Here is an 18,348-nt window from a genome sequence, read left to right on the forward strand (position 1 = left end):
AGAAAGAAAGAAAGAAAGAAAGAAAGAAAGGAGAAAAGAAAGAAAAACCCAACTTTCTGGCCTTGCTGTGTCTGAAAGTAGTCTCAAATCCCTTAGGCATCACTGCATTGAACATTGAAGGCTTGGCCTGGTCTCATCTTTCCTCAGGAAAGCTGTTTTGGGGTTGAGGGCACAGAACTATGAAATGCTCACTGAGGTATTGTTGGGCAGATAAAATGTATTATGCTCACTTTGTTAAAGATGACGCTGCCCACGAGGAGGCCATCGCCCAGGTGATATTAATGTGTGTTGGGGTGGGCTAAAGACAGGCAGAATCCTTGTAGCCTGGGGCTTGGTTTTGGGATTAAGCCTTTCCTACCCTTTTTGATGTGGGTTGGTACAATCCAATCATGCCTCAGAGAAGTGACTTTGTATTAGAGACTTCCCTGTTTTGTATATTGGATTAAAGGTTTGGATTTCTACACTATAAAATGGGGGCAGAACAGGAGCTTGCGCTCTTGGTTCCTGAGATTATCATTAGAGGAGAGAGCAGAGAGGAGAGCAGAAAGAGGCCATGTGGCTAGGAGAAGCAGTCAAGATAGCGGAGTATTGAGTGAGAGGCCAGTTTGTGCAGTTTGACGTTGGAGAAGGAAGGAGATGGGGAACAGAGGTGAATAAGTCTGGTGAGCTAGAAACCTTTGATTCTAGGAAACTCGGATAAATCAGTAGCTTTGTGAGCACTGAATGTGAGTGGGTTTTGGAGCCCACTGTGTGTATTACTTGCTCGCCGGGTGCAAGCTAGAATTAAGATGACAGCCCATCAGTTTTTGGCTCTGTTGTTTCTTTACCAACTGTCTGAATCCAATGTGAACCTGCATGTGAATGGCCACGATGGCAGCCCTGGCTTCTGGCTTTACAGGTATGCAAAGTTATTAAGATTCTAAATCTTTATTTGAGGTTCATGGAAAATGAGAGATGAGAGAAATGTATCACAGTTCAAAAAGTGAGGGTTAGAAAGTTTAAGTTTGGTGCAAAAGGCTACATAGTCTAGACCAGGTGAGCATGACCATGGAGAAGACAGGAATGGTCAGCAAGAACAGTGTTGGTCAAATAAGTTTGTAAATAATGATATATCTGTTAGCTCGCTTATAGTTTGCATTGGATGTGGGGGGACAGGCTGTAAGCAGGCAGGATTCTTATAGCCTAAGGCTTAGTTTTAAGACTGAGCCTTAGTTTTAAGACTAAGCCTTTCCCACCCTTTTTGATGTAGGGTGGTGCACTCTCATGAGAGATTTCATTATGCCTCAGATAAGTGACTTTGTATCAGAGACTTTCTTGTTTGTATATTGGATTAAAGGCTTTGATTTCTATACTATAAAGTGGGGCAGACCGGGAGCTTGCTCGCTCTCAGTTACTGAGATTAGTATTAGAGAGGAGAGCAGAGAAAAGCCACGTGGAGGAGGCCAGGAGAAGCAGCCAGGATGTTGGAGTGCTGAGGGAGAAACCAGTTTGTGCAAAGAGAAGGAGATGGCAAACAGAGGTGAATAAGTCTGGTGAGCTAGAAACCTTTGATTCCAGGGAACTCAGATAAGTCAGTGGCTTTGTGAGCACTGAATGAGTGGGTTTTGGAGCCCAGTGTGTGTCTTTACTTGCCCGCCGGGTGCAAGCTAGGATTAAAGCTAATGGCCCACCAGTTCTTGGCTCCGTTGTTTCATTACCTTCTGTCCGAATCTAATGCGAACCTGCATGGGTCAGGCGGCTGTGATGGTGGCTGTGGATACTGGCTTTACAAACAGGATGAACAGATAGTGGGAAGGAAAAAACTGACATTGCTTTGGGAAGTAAAATTACATGAGTATTTTAAGTTTGTGGTTTAGGATGTAAATATAACTTCACTTGTGCAAGGCTACAGCAAAACCCGCAGAGCCTTCCCCATTCTTTGTCTGGTCACAACCTCTGATTATGCTCTTGCTGCATCTCTTCACAGTACTCAATTCCCCTAATTTTTGTTTATCAAAAATTACTCTCAAGAATGGGTTGGAAATTAATCTTTACTTAGGTCAAATAACTAAAAAGAGATAGCTTATCTTTCTTCATTTGCATTTTAATGAAGCTCCAGATATGGCAGGGTGTGAATGTTCAACTTGTTTTAACATGATAATTTAATGACCGTTTTGATGGATTAGACCAGTCTAGGGTAGAGGATTTCTTTTCTCCTTTCCCAGTTCTTCAAACAGAAGACAATTATTTCCCCTCACCCCTGTATAGTGTTTAGAAACCTTGTCCTTCTTATTATCCAGCAAATACAAAAGAGTGACAACTGATGTGGGATCTGTTTTTGATTTAGAAATGTCCAGCCCTGGCCAGGTAGCTCAGTCGATTAGAGCATCTTCCTAGTACACCAAGGTTGTGAGTTTGATCCTTGGTCAGGATATATATAAGAATCAACCAATGAATGCATAAACAAGTGGAACAATGAATAGAGGTTTCTTTCTCTCTTTCTCCTTTCCTATCTGTAAAGCCAGGAGCCACAGCCAGGGCCACCATCAAAGCAGCCCGGCTTTTGCAGGTTTGCATTGGATTTGGACAGTCGGTAAAGAAACAACGGAGCCACAAACTGGTGGGCCATAGTCTTTAATTCTAGCTTGCACCCGGCGGGCAAGTAAAAACACACAGTGGGCTCCAAAACCCACTCACATTCAGTGCTCACAAAGCCACTGACTTATCCGAGTTTTCTAGAATCAAAGGTTTCTAGCTCACCAGCCTTATTCTCCTCAGTTCCCCATCTCCTTCCTTCTCCAGCGTCAAACTGCACAAATTGGCCTCTCACTCAACACTCCGCCATCTTGGCTGCTTCTCCTGGCCTCCTCTACGTGGCCTCCTTCTGCTGCTCTGCTCTGCTCTCTCCTCTAATGATAATCTCAGGAACCAAGAGCGCAAGCTCTTGTTCTGCCCCCATTTTATATTGTAGCTTCACAACCTCTAATCCAATATACAAAATAGGGAAGTCTCTAATACAAAGTCACTTCTCTGAGGCATGATGGGATTGTACCACCCCACATCAAAAAGGGTGGGAAAGGGTTAATCCCAAAACCAAGCCCCAGACTACAAGGATTCTGCCTGCCCAAAGAGACACACATTAATATCACCTGGGCAACGGCCTCCACGTGGGCAGCGCCACCCCAACAAAGTGAGCATAATACATTTTATCTGCCCAACACTATCTCTCTAGAGTCAAGATATAAAAAAGTTATTTTTAAAAAATTATAAGAAATGTCCAAACCTGTAGAGAATTTTCATGAGTTTATTTGAGCCAAACTGACAAAATTGTCAGGAAGCAAAATTTCAACAAATTGAGAAAATGCTTCAGAAAATTTTGTAACATTTTGAAACAGACAGTTTTGAAACTTATGTTATATGTTAGAATCCAAGGTGGAGATATAAGGAGGGTTACATAAAATCCACTGGTGATAGATTAAGGGATGAGAAAAAGCAAAGTGGGGAAATCTTTGGGATTGGATGAAAAATAAAATGGAGAGACACTTTTAAACTGGTGGGTACAGGACTGTGTTGGGCAGATAAAATATATTATGCTCACTTTGTTAAAGATGGCGCTGCCCACATGGAAGCCTGTCTCCCAGGTGATGATATTAGTTGCCCTTATGCTTGGAATGGGCATAATTATATTAATGTGTGTTGGGGGCGAGCTGTGGGCAGGCAGGATCCTTGTAGCCTGGGGCTTGGTTTCAGGACTAAGCCTTTCCCACCCTTTTTGATGTGGGGTGGTGCAATCCCATCATGCCTCAGATAAGTGACTTTGCATTAGAGACTTCCCTATTTTGTATATTGGATTAAAGGTTTTGATTTCTGCACTATAAAGTGGGGCAAACTGGGAACTTGCTCTCTCGGTTCCTGAGATTAGCCTTAGAGAGCAGAGCAGAGAAGGCCATGTGAAGAGGCCAGGAGAAGCAGCCAAGATGATGGAGTGCTGAGTGAGAAGCCAGTTTGTGCAGAGTTTGTGCAGGGAGAAAGAAGGAGATGGGGAACAGAGGTTAATAAGTCTGGTGAGCTAGAAACCTTTGATTCTAGGAAACTTGGATAAAGTCAGTAGCTTTGTGAGTACTGAATGAGTGGGTTTTGGAGCCCAGTGTGTGTTTTTACTTGCCCGCTGGGCGCAAGCTAGGATTAAAGATAATGGCCCACCAGTTCTTGGCTTCGTTGTTTCATTACCGTCTGTCCGAATCTAATGCAAACCTGCATGGGCCAGGCGGCTATGATGATGGCCGTGGATACTGGCTTTACAGACTGTTAATAACAGTTACAACACATAGTTATGGTATGCTGTAAAGCCAGTGGTCACTGCCATGGCCATGCAGGTTCTCATTGGATTCAGGCAAGTGGTAAAAGAACGGTAGAGCCAGAAAATGGTGGGCCATTCTGTTTATTTAAGTCTCGTAAAGGTGGATGAGCAAACAGGCAGGGAAGACGGCTTCTCTCTCCTCAGGGCTCCCAAGCCCCTCAGCACTCCGGACTCACAGGGCTCCTAGGCCCCTACTAGCCTCAGCACCCCCCAGCCAAACAGGCAGGGCTGAAAATACCCCTTCTCCAGCAAACAGTCACAAACAATGGCCCTTCCCCACGGAGGCAGGCAATCTGATTTTTTGAAGGAACTGTGCCACCTCGAGTGCAAGCACCCACCCCGATACAAGTGTGCAAACCTAAACACACTTGTTACAAACTTGTTTGCCCAACACATGGGGAAAACAAAATAACAATGAGGGGTCCTGTGGTCTCACACTCTGGTGTATGGTGGTGCCTTGAGGGGTCTGAAAAAGGAGATTACTCTGACAATTTAAAAGTATGCTATCCTAAGTGCAAAAAGACAATGGACAGGCTCACTTAAGGTAAAGATTGACCTTGTCAAGGAAGCTACAGACCTAGGACATGAGTATTCTTCGTGACCCTCTTTTAGTTAGGAGTGTGTGTGTGTGTGTGTAATTTTTATTTATTGAGTTTAGTAAGAGGAAGGGAGAAAGAGAGAGAGAGAGAGACAGCAGCATAGATTTGTTCTTGCATGTGCCCTGAGTAAGGATTGAACTGGCAACCCCTGCCCTTTGGGACAATGCTAACCAACTGAACTACTTGACCAGGGCTAGGGCTAGTCAGGAATATTTAAGTTCAAACCATCTTATATAGTTACTATAAGGTCTCTGAGTATGGAAGGCTTGCCATGTGAGTTTTCCCTGAGCTTGTCAGGTTTAGTATGTGGCCCCTTTATTGTCCACAAGAGGGTGTTTGATTCTTTTGTGGAAGAAAAGAGAATGAGGTTTTTAAACAGAAAAGATGTGGTGGGTGTGAGTGGGAACTAGGGGAGAATGAGAGGGAGATGAAAAGTAGCAAAGAGAGTGTTGTCTATCAAACTACCTTGGAAGTTGCTCAAGATAAGTGGACACCTCCACCGAACTGCCAGTACACACTACCTAGATGTGTCTGAAGAGCAGAGAGAAGATACGCTGGAATAAAATTCCATTGAAAAGCTCAGGAGAGCTCTGGGCAGACAGCTCAGTTGGTTGGAGCATTGTCCTGAAGTGCTGAGTTTGCCGGTTCAATCCCTGGCCAAGGTACATGCAGGAACAGATTGATGTTCCCATCTCTTTTTTGCCCTTCTCCTCTCACTAAAATTAATAAAAAATAAAATAAAATAAAAAGGTTTGGATGACTTTACCAGTCAAATGCTCTGCCTTCATGGATGAATGGCACTACCCCCTCAGCAAGTCCCCTAGTCTCTTGATCTGTTGGGCAGTGAGCAGTGATTCCTTTTGCACATGCCAGTGACTGGTGGAAAGCCCAGCAAGACTCTTGTTTTGCAGAGGCAGCTCCTCTTGTGGTTGTTTTCCCACAATGTTCCAATGCCATAAGCCTGAACATCCACTCGCTACCTAAAGACACAGTGGGAGAACTCCACATCCGGTTTGGGCCAAGACAGCACTGAGTAAGCTTAAGATCTCATAAGTTGGCAAAGTGGTTTAGTGACATCATTATTACACAAACACTCTTTAAAAAATGAAACTCTATTCTGACCTGTGGAGGCGCAGTAGACACAGTGTAGACCTGGAGTGCTGAGGTTGAGGGTTGGAAACCCCGGGCTTGTCTGGTCAAGGCACGTATGTGTAACAACTACGAGTTGATGCTTCCCGCTCCTTTCTCCCCCTTTTCTCTCTTTCTAAAAATCAGTATATAAAGTCTTTAAAAAATTACAACAAGGAATGCTCCACCCACCCTAAGATCTCCAAAAGGAACTAGGATGGGGATAAAGGCAAAATAAAAACTAAATCTCATTCTCTTTGAATTAATACAATTGAAAATAAATTCTAATGCAGAGCATCAAATAAGTGTAAAACATGAAATATGTGGCATTCCATTTATTTATTCAATAAAGAGTTAAGAATCTTGAAGTAAAATGCAAACTATTACAGGGCCAGTGAGCAGGATGAAGCCTGTATAGAACAATGGCAAATATATGGAAAAGTGAAACATTTAATTTTTTATATCAAAAAGCTTTTAGAAAGTGAATGACACTGAATAGAATAATGTGTTTTCAAGTTTATGGAAAACGTGTCAGAAAGAGATGTGAAACTGACATTGAACTTTCCATAGGTATATGGTATGCTAGTCATTAGTAATGGCTACTAGGAATTTCCTGCAGCACATTAGCACTACTCTCTGGCCCTCTGTGGTTTGGTGGGATCATGTGACTATTTCTGGCCTATAAAATGTGAACAGAAATTATACATGTTATCTCAGAGATGAGCATTTTATTGCTGATGCTCCAGAATTCTCTGTCCCCCTGGCAGGGAGGAAAACATTGAGATGGTGGCTACTCCATCACCTGAATCCCTGATCTTACATAGCATGAACAAAATATAAATCTTCAGTATTTTAGGTCACTGGTATTTTGGGGTTGTTCATTACTGTCCTGATTTATAAGAAGCAGTAAGCTTATACAGATATTAAAACAAAGGATAACTTCAGAAGACTGGGTGCCCAGGGACACTTAGAGGTAAAAATTACTACAAGAGGAGAAAGAGGAAGAGGAGGAGGAGAGAACAGGAGAAGGAGACAATGATTAATGTACTTAATATTCTTTCTTTCCCCCATCTCACCTTCTTACATCATAAAGCTGCCCAATTGGTCCATGAGCTGCCTTCCAAATTTTTTTTACCAATACTCCTCCACATATATTCATTCCAACCGACTGTTCCCTATACCTTTGATTGTCTTCACATTGCTTTGTGTCTCCTCCCACTCATCACTCCTCCTTTCAGTACAATAGGTGAAGCCCCAGGACAGAGAGGAATTGAGCATCTTTCCCAGGTCCCCTTTCACCACTGTTACCAAGCATCACTAGCGAGAGAAGTCCGAGGCCATTCTTGATTCCTTTCCTCCTCTCACCAATTTCACCCAACCCATTTCCATGTTGTGTGGTCTCTACCTCCAAAACAAATGGTGGCAAAGATTATTAGACAGTCACTAAAACAGATGCCCTTTCTGCCTAGACACAGTCACACATTACACTGCTCTGCCTCCTTTGCTGTTTGGTGCATACAGAGTGTGGGTTTACTTGATGTATAACAGTTTCAGATCAGGTCCATGGAAATCTCTCACATGTGGTCATCTGTTTGCCATCTGATGGCTGAATGAGGAGGACTTTTGTGGCCCTTGAGGATGGGCAAAATGTAGAAGGGGTCTCATTCTCTATGTGACCAGATAGAAACACACCAGTCAGGAACGTGAGATAAAATTCTGTGTTAAGACACTGAGGTCAGAATTTACTTGTTTCCCTAACTTGTACCGTTATACTGTATGACAGTAGTCCTCCCTATCCTTGGTTTCACTTTCTGAGTTCTCAGTTACCTATAGTCGGTGTGATCCAAAAAGATGAAGTGGAAAAGTCTAGAAATGAATAATTCCTAAGTTTTAAGTTGCATACCATTCTGAGTAGTGTGACGAAATCCTGCACTGTCCGTCTTCATCCTGCCGGGACCTGCAGCACCCTCGGTCCAGCACATGCACGATGTATGCTCCTAGCCCTTAGTCACTTACAGCTCTTGTTATTAGATTACTAGTTATCAGAAGGAGACCACATTCACATAACTTTTATTACAGTACATTGTTATAATTTTCCTATTTTATTAATTTTTTTTTAAGTGAGAGGAGGGGAGATGAGACAGATTCCTGCATGTGCTCTGATTGGGATTTATCTGGCAACCCCCATCTAGAGCTGATGCTCGAACCAACTTAGCTATGCTCAGCAACTGGGGCTAACACTTGCACCAGTCTAGAGGGGGAAAGAGAGAGCAAGGGGAGAGAGAGGGAGAGGGGGAGAATTAGATGGTTGCTTCTCATGTGCGCCCTGAATGGAGACTGAACCCAGACTTCGGCATGCTGGGCCAATGCTCTACGACTGAGCAAACAAGCCAGGGCCAATTATTATTAATCTCTTACTGTGTCTAATTTACAAATTAAATTATTATAGGTATGTATATATCTGAAAAACATGGAATATATAGGGTTTGGTACTATATATAGGGTTTCAGGCATTTACTGGGGTTTTGGAACATATCTCTCTGCAAATAAAGGGAGACTAGAGTATCTGCCTCTTTTAATCTATATGCTTCCACTTTAGTTCAGAACACCATAATCTCTTGCTTAGACTATTACAATGGCCCCCTGGTTCTCTCCTTCTACTCTTGTTTCCTACAAGCCATTTTCTGCATAGCAGCCTGCGTGATCTTTTAAATATGTAAATTAAACCCAAGTTTTCTTGTGGCATTAAAAATAACACCAGCCTTTTGATCTTGGTTTCTAAAATCCCCCATTCTCTGGTTCCAGTCCACGTTGCCAACCTCACCCACCCTGCTCTAACTTGGACATACCAAGCTCATTCCCACAGTAACGATTTTGCAACTACTATTTCCCTTTTCTGGAATAAACTTCCCCTTCATTTTTTTTCTTGTACTCATATCTCAATTTAATTACTACTCTCCCAGTCATGCCTTTGTTGCCCAATTTAAAGTAGCTACCCATCACTTTTTATTGTAGGATTCTATTTTTTAAAGGTCAAGTTTATTGTGATACAATTTACATACAATTGTGGAACCACCACATTCAAGCTGTAGAGCATTTCTATCACCACAGGGAAGTCTTCTCTTTATGGTCTTATTTTATTTTCTCAAAAAATTTTACTTATTGCCTGATGAGGCAGTGGCACAGTGGATAGAACATTTGCCTGGGACACTGAGGACCCAGGTTTGAAACCCTGAGATTGCTGTCTTGACTGCAGGCTCACCAGCTTGAGCACTGGGTCCCCAGCTTGCAAGAGATCATCCACATAATCCCATGGTCACTTCTTTGAGCCCAAAGATCACTGGTTTAAGAAAGGGGTCACTGGCTCGGCTGGAGCCCCCTGAACAAGGCACATGTGAGAAAGCAGTCAATGAACAACTAAGGTGCCACAACTATGAGTTGATGCTCTCATCTCTCTCCCTTCCTGTCTGTCTGTCCCTGACTTTTTCTCTCTCTCTCTAAAAACAAAAGCAAAAACAAAAACAAAAACACCCCTTTTAGAGTACTTGTAAGGACCATAGGAGATGTTGACTATAAAAGACCTTAGCATCATGTTGGTGTTTAGTAGTGGTCAGTCTAGAGTTCCTGTTGCATTTGAAGTCAGTTTATGAATTATTTTTGGCTTGTTTGACACTTTCTTTTTTTAAATTGAATTTATTGGGAAACAGGTTCAGGTATGCAACTCACTAAAACATCTGCACATTGCACCGTGTACTCATCACCCCAAGCAAAGTCTCTTGTCATATTTCCTCCCTCTGTGCCCACCTCCACCTACCTTTCACCCTTCTTTCCCTCTGGCTATCACTATATTGTTATCTGTGTCTATGTGTTACTGTGATCTAGTCATCTGACCTCCTCCTCTCCAACAGCTGTCATTCTGTTCCATGTCCATGGCTGTTTTGTTCATCAGTTTAATTTGTGCCAGGGTCCAGCCCCGGGGGGAATCCAGGGGTCCCACAGGAAGAGACGGCGTTGGCACGAATCGAGTGAGAGAGCCGAATTCTTTTTTCTCTTTAGCATTTACTGCCAGGCATCTCTGCCAATGGCTGGTCTAGCTTTATTTTTATATACATACACTAAGTTACAATCACATGGTATACAGAATACATTGATTAATCATTGTTTTTGTTTCACTATGGTTACATATTTCTAGGCAACAGTTAATTCATTTCTATAAGCTATAAATCAGGTGGTAAGTCATTCAGAGTACAGTTATACAATAACTTAAATAGCAATAACAATATTGGTACAACCTTCTAAAAGGTCAGTACTGATTAATAACTCTACCTTACCTAAGATTGTATTGTCTAGTCAAATTTTATTTATCTACTATATTCATACACTAGTTAAGTTCTAACTTTATTTTTCTCAGAGTGTTCCACCACTTGCAGGTCAGGTATGCAAGAAGAAAGGAAAGTTTCTCTACTCTACCACATGAAAAGGTTAGGGAGGTAAAGTAATGAATTAAGTGAAGGCTGAAAGGTGCTTCTGTGTATAGTTACTGTTTCCTACCTATTCATAAGTCACAATCTATTTTTTCTAACATGATTAATAAGAAGAAATTCTCCTACAAAGTTAACCCTTTATGAGGGATATCATAGCCAGCCTCTTATTTCTATGAGCCCAGACCAAGGGGCTTACAGGCTTTTCTGTGGAACTCACACCCTCTGTCTCATTTCCAAAGAAATTACTACGAATCTACAGGGAAAGCACGGTACTATTATCCCTGTGTCATAAATGATAGCACACACTCAGAAAGGGGGGATATAAGGCCAGATTAATTCAAAAGGTCAAAGGGGGAAGTATCATTGTGCCTTTACTCTGCAGTGACTTTGTCAACCAGCAGCCATTGGTCTTCTCTGCTGTGACTTTGTCAATCAGCAGTTTTTAATCTTCTTCTGCTGTGACCTTGTCAGCCAGTAGTTGTTGATCGGCTCCCGACACCTCCCCCTTTTTTATTATTTAAATAAAGCTTTTGCATTTTCACCGCTGTTTCCCTGAGACCGTTGTTTAAGAGTCAGAAGATGACTGGAAGGACAAGAAGAGCAATAATTACCACAGCTATTATAATGCCTATATCAGTAGCCAAAGAGGTCAGGCCATGCATAGAAAACATACTTTTTATCTTTTCAACAAATTGATCAGCTACTTCTGAGGCAGAAAGTAAAGAGCCTGAATGTCCTAAGTTTTGTATCTGCTGATGTAATTCCTTCAAATCTAAACTAATATCACCATTATTCCATACGCCTAACAAATGATTCTGTATATTATTCCATGCTATGATAGACTGATTGTATTCTAAAGGAGTCACACATATCCACTTGAATCCTGCATGGCATCTAAGAGTCATCCTAGCCTTCATAGCTAACAGCTCATTACCTATGTGAATAAAAGCCTCCTCTAAAACATTCACTTTCATCTCTAACTTCCTATCTATAGTCTCCTGTACTGCTAATACAAGAGATATATTACAAGATAAACTATCTACATGATTTGCAGTATGAACCGATTGAGCTAAAGAAGTGGTGGAAGCAGCTACAGATCCTATAATAGCAATAAGAGCAGTAATTCCTAAAATCAATTCTGCAATAAATCGCTTTCCTCGATGGCGAGCAAGCGCTTCAGAAGCAGCCTGTAGTGCATGCAACCCTGGGTCATCATACCAAGGCTGAGACAGACTAACAGGTAACATCACATAAGGTGGCTGCTGCAAAATAAACATGACTTGAGCTTTGGTGTCATAAGATAGACAGTTTGTTAACACACAGCGAGAGCAGGAAATGCTAAACATAGAATTATAAGTGCTAACAGAAAGATTACTGTCCATTGTAGCAATCAAGAGTACATAAGGAGCCTGTACACAAGCCTGAACAAAAATATTCTGAACAGGATAAGGGTGAGGCCTAACCATATATGCAGGTGCAGCAGCTGCAATTAGCTGCCAAAGCTTTGTTTGATATCTGGTGGTTGATTCATCCTGATAAGTCAGCTGTGCAGGTATCCATCCAGTAGACTGCCAACGTGTGATGATTTTATTTAAAGGATTATATTTATTTGACCAATTGTAAACGTCTTTCATTTCCTGCACTAATTTTCTATAATCATATTCAAAATAAGGACTAGACCAATCTTTCACAGTGAAATTAACAGCACATAGAGTATAATTCATATAATTGGAATATGCACATTCTTGCCATGGGGGGAAACCAAGTCTATTCTCCACAGACCACCAGGAAGGCTCTTGAGTTGCCTTTTTTGGAGGATAAAGTTTACATGGGTGAAATCCCTTAGGAGGCAACATAACAGGATTACACTCAATGGGGGTCAGGGCCTCGAGGCATTAAAATTGTGAGAGACTATAAGTCTCTTGTAATGTGTCCAGGTTTATTACTTTTAGGAGAGTCAGTCAAAATAGTCTTTGTTTTTTTTTTTTCATTTTTCTGAAGCTGGAAACAGGGAGAGACAGTCAGACAGACTCCCGCATGCGCCCGACCGGGATCCACCTGGCATGCCCACCAGGGGCGACGCTCTGCCCACCAGGGGGCGATGCTCTGCCCATCCTGGGCGTCGCCATGTTGCAACCAGAGCCACTCTAGTGCCTGAGGCAGAGGCCACAGAGCCATCCCCAGCGCCCGGGCCATCTTTGCTCCAATGGAGCCTTGGCTGCGGGAGGGGAAGAGAGAGACAGAGAGGAAAGCGTGGCGGAGGGGTGGAGAAGCAAATGGGCGCTTCTCCTGTGTGCCCTGGCCAGGAATCGAACCCGGGTCCTCCGCACGCTAGGCCGACGCTCTACCGCTGAGCCAACCGGCCAGGGCCTCAGTCAAAATAGTCTTAAGTGTAGTAGGAAAACATTCAGAAATCTTGCGAGTATTATTAAACATAAAATATATAGGTACATTATCTATTTTTCTATGGAATGAGAAATTTGAATTAGTTTTATGCATAATAAAAGAACTAGATGATTCTCCAAAAAAATTAGTATGATTATTAAATACAGGTATACCATCTCCTCCCCAGGTAACAGGCTTAACCAATGGTGGATTTGGAATATAAGCCCAATAAGATTTGTTTTGTCCAATAGCCTCAGCATTAAGTACCTGAATTGAAAGTACAGCTAGCATAGCAATAAATATACTGGCAGGGTTACGATGTATATTTTGTTGATGACAAATTAAATCAGCTCTTTCAGACAATGCCCTCAACTGGTCCCAGGTTGGTGGGATGACAGTTCGAGTAGAGTGAGCCATCCGTTGACCACGATAGGGAGGTTGTCTAGCTTCCTGTAGTGACAATCGCTGCATCACTGGAGTAACAGGATCATATGGAGAGTTCCTTGATGGCCTTTGCTGGGAAGTCACTGGTATTGTGGGTTGCACAGGAGTCTCCTCCTGGCTGGACGTACAAGGAGGATGGAGATAAAGAGGGGGCAGCGGTGACCTCTGATGAGACATGGCGATTCAGCCGGTTGGTCTGGGATCCAGAGAGGCGAGCCAGCGTCCCGTGAAAATACATAAGCACACCCTCTCCCCCGGGTCAGAACCACATCTGGCTCCTTTCACCGACCTGTCAATAAATCCCACTGACTCAGGCCCACACAGATCCATATTCCAGTGACTCAGCATGCGAGTGTGGCCTTGATAGTCTGAATTAAGATTGTTAATAACAAACAAAGCATGATTTAAAAGCTGATGTGGGGAATTATATTTTAATTCACCTTCCTGTAGATTTTGAATTTGCATTTTCAGGGTCTGATGAGTCTTTTCTACTATACCTTATCTCTGTGAATAATAAGGGATGCCAGTAATATGTGAAATGTTAAAGATGTTACAAAACCTTTTAAAGGCAGGCTTTAGCTCAAATTACCTTTCTTTTCACTCTTGCTCAGATTTTGTTGAGGGATTTGAGGGTTCTTATTCACCTACATAAATTTTTTCCATATATCTGGAGCTATTAGGAAAAAGACAAAACAGTGTTATTAGCTGGATCAAACAAAAGAGGGTAAAAGTTTGCAGGAGAAACGGGTTCAGCATTTCCTGTAGGATTCCAGAGTCTCTCAGCTGTTGAATAATCCTGTATATCAGCATTCAAAAGAATTTTTTTTTAAGTAAAAAGCATGATAAAGAAGATTTGCAGGAGTTCCAGTATGTGACTTTCCTATATTCATAAAAACATTTCTACTCCATTAATTAACAAGCAATTTAAAGAACACATTAAAGCTGGAAAATTCTAGTGTGGCTCTCATTATTTTTCTATATTAAAAAAATCTATACCTTTGTTAGGTAAATCTACTCTGCTTCATGCTCTTCAGCCACAGCAAGCAGCCTGAAGCTTGAAGCAGTTTAGTCAAAATTAACAAGTCTTTAGAATTCATATTTCATACTATTTAAATTTAAATGAGCGCGCTTTACTTGTTTCAATTAAAATTATAAATTTGTAGGGATAATATTTTTATAATATTAGAGCTGGCATATTCAATTTTTGCATACAAGAACTTAAGAAATCATATTTAGACAACATTAAACAAAGACCAAACACAAACAAGAATCAGACAATGTAGACAAATCAGACAAATTAGAGAGAAACCCGGGATTTTAGAGATTAGAATATGGCCTGCTTGATCTTTACGCAGGGCTATTTTGATTGGAACATAAAGGATAGAAACCAAACAGAACTCTCTCTCTCGAAAAGTTTCGAGAACGGCCATTTATGAGATTCTGTTTAGCCATATTCAAACAGGTGTTTCCTTTGCCCTTTTTTCAGGCATAGAACAGGAAAGAAATAAAATGAGTTTAGAGAAAGAGAAGAACAGAAAAAGCTGTATTTTTTCCAAACTCTTAAGTCCTTCTATTTACTAAAGAAAATCAGATAATAACACAACTTTAAAACTCATCTCAGTCTTCTAATCATTCTTAAATTCTAATAGCTGCTACAACCGGCAGCCGAAATCCCTCCATTTCAACCCCCGCAAAAGCCTTGCTTCTTGTATTCTGCATTCCAAAGGAGGTAATTTTCTCCAGATAAACAAGCTTTAGCTGCCTGTTCCCAATCATAAGGAATTATCCAATTATGAGAAACTGTTTCCACCAAGGACATAGTATAAGGAGAGGTGGGTCCATATTGACTGCAAGCCATTTTCAACTCTTTCAATAATTTATAAGGAAGCGGCTCCCATGTAGGAATCTCCTCATCATCAAATTCACCAGCCACAGCCACAGGGAAACATAATGCCAAATCAGTTTCCCCTTGGTCGCAAGAAGCTTGAATTGCCTTCTGCAACCCTGTTAACCCTGATGATTTTTTCTTATTAACATCTGGTGATTGTACTGGTAGAGGCAAAGACATTCTAATAACCTTATTTTTATTCTTTTTGTCAATCTTGGGGGGATATAATATGGGCAAGACTGTTTTTGAATCCCAATCCTCATTATCCCTATTATATTTAGCTGCCTCATTTTCTAATTCAGACTCATCAGATGGCGATAAATGATCTTCATTATCATCCTGATGTTTACTTAATTTTAAAGAGGCCATTCCATAATCTGCACTATCTTGAGACTGCCTTCTATTTCTAATTAATGGAGTCTCTTCTTTTGGAGGAGCAGTTGCCTTAGAAAATTCATGCACCTCATGTTCTGGATCTAAGGCATCTTTAATTAAGCTCCATAAAGCAAATGTATCAACTGGGACCCTTTCTGGTCCATGTAGCTCATAGTAAAGTGTTAAATCTTCTCCAACCTTAGCCCATGTCTCGAGACCCAGCGTCCCCTCATCTGGAAACCATGGAGGACATTCTTGTACAAAATGCAGAAAACGAGCTACTTGTTGAGGGGAAACACTAACTCCTTTCAGAGAAAGTGTATACTGAATAACTTCTATAAAGAGTCTTCTTTCTTTAGACTCAGTATGGCCCATGACTTCTCAAAATCTTAAGTTCTGTAATCCTCCACCTATCCTCACCCTGTCTTCCTTACAGGGGGGTCTGCAGCACCCTGAGTAGAGTCCTAGCCATCCTGCGACAATGAGGGGGGCTTACCTGTGGGTCCCTGTTCGGGCGCCAAATGTCGAGGTCCAGCCCTGGGGAGAATCCAGGGGTCCCACAGGAAGAGATGGCATTGGCACGAATCGAGTGAGAGAGCCGAATTCTTTTTTCTCTTTAGCATTTACTGCCAGGCATCTCTGCCAATGGCTGGTCTAGCTTTATTTTTATATACACACACTAAGTTACAATCACATGGTATACAGAATACATTGATTAATCATTGTTTTTGTTTCACTATGGTTACATATTTCTAGGCAACAGTTAATTCATTTCTATAAGCTATAAATCAGGTGGTAAGTCATTCAGAGTACAGTTATACAATAACTTAAATAGCAATAACAATATTGGTACAACCTTCTAAAAGGTCAGTACTGATTAATAACTCTACCTTACCTAAGATTGTATTGTCTAGTCAAATTTTATTTATCTACTATATTCATACACTAGTTAAGTTCTAACTTTATTTTTCTCAGAGTGTTCCACCACCTGCAGGTCAGGTATGCAAGAAGAAAGGAAAGTTTCTCTACTCTAACCACATGAAAAGGTTAGGGAGGTAAAGTAATGAATTAAGTGAAGGCTGAAAGGTGCTTCTGTGTATAGTTACTGTTTCCTACCTATTCATAAGTCACAATCTATTTTTTCTAACATGATTAATAAGAAGAAATTCTCCTACAAAGTTAACCCTTTACGAGGGATATCATAGCCAGCCTCTTATTTCTATGAGCCCAGACCAAGGGGCTTACAGGCTTTTCTGTGGAACTCACACCCTCTGTCTCATTTCCAAAGAAATTACTACGAATCTACAGGGAAAGCACAGTATATTATCCCTGTGCCATAAATGATAGCACACACTCAGAAAGGGGGGATATAAGGCCAGATTAATTCAAAAGGTCAAAGGGGGAAGTATCGTTGTGCCTTTACTCTGCAGTGACTTTGTCAACCAGCAGCCATTGATCTTTTTATTTTATTTTTTAGTTTATTAAATTTATTCATTTTAGAGAGGAGAGAGGGAGGGAGAGAGAGAGAGGAGAGAGAGACAGGGGGAGGAGCTGAAAGCATCAACTCTCATATGTGCCTTGACCAGGCAAGCCCAGGGTTTTAAACCGGCAACCTCAGCATTTCCAGGTCAACGCTTTATCCACTGTGCCACCACAGGTCAGGCAGCCATTGAACTTCACTGCGTCGACTTTATCAACCAGCAGCCATTGGTCTTCTTCTGCTGTGACCTTGTCAGCCAGTAGTTGTTGATTGGCTCCCGACAAATTTGTTCATTAGATTCCACATATAAGTGAGATCATATGGCATTTGTCTTTCTCTGACTGGCTTATTTCATTTAGTAGTGTCAATTATCATCAGAGAAATACAAATTACAATTACAGTGAGATATCACCTCACATCTGCCAGAATGACTATCATTAAGAAATCAACAAACAAATGCTGATGAAGATATAGAGAAAAAGGAACCCTCTTGCACTGCTGGTGGGAATGCAGATTGGTGTAGCCACTGTGGAACATAGTATGGTGCTTCCTCAAAAAATTAAAAATGGACTGCTTGACACTTGAAATAGGATTGGTTTTCTTATTTTTCTCTTTTGCTGTTTTGTGCTGTGGTGCCGCCCTCCACTGGTCCAGGGCTTCTCTCTCACTAGTGCCATTTCTTCAGGTCAGGTTGATCACTGACTTTTCTCAGCAACCTCCCTACTAGCAGAAGAGAGAAGTTTCCAGTTTCCTTTCTTCTCTGACTAGTGATTACACGTGTTTCCTCTGCAAGACCCACGAGCAAGAGAAGAGACTCCCTGTTGTCTCCCTTTTTTATGGCTCTAAGTGACTCAGCAAATCAAAGGGTTCATCTTGTTGTGAGGTTCTGGGCCTGTCTTAAGAATTTACTCCTGCCCTGGCCAGTTGGCCCAGCAGTAGAGTGTTGACTGGCGTGTAGAAGTCTTGGGTTTGATTCCTAGTCAGGACACACAGTATAAGCGACTATCTGCTCCTCCACCCTTCACCCCCCCCTCTTTCTTTCTCTCTCTCTTTCTTCCCTTTCTGAAGCCATGGCTCGATCAAGCCAGTTGGCCCTGGGTGCTGCAGATGGCTTCATGGACTTGCCTCAGGCGCTAAAATAGGTTGGTTGCCAAGCAATGGAGTAGCAGCCCCAGATGGGGCATCACCTAGTAGGGGACTTGCTGGGTAAATCCTGGTTGGTTCAT

The sequence above is a fragment of the Saccopteryx bilineata genome, chromosome 5 (assembly GCF_036850765.1).
Source record: "Saccopteryx bilineata isolate mSacBil1 chromosome 5, mSacBil1_pri_phased_curated, whole genome shotgun sequence".
NCBI classification, from domain to species: Eukaryota; Metazoa; Chordata; class Mammalia; order Chiroptera; family Emballonuridae; genus Saccopteryx; species Saccopteryx bilineata.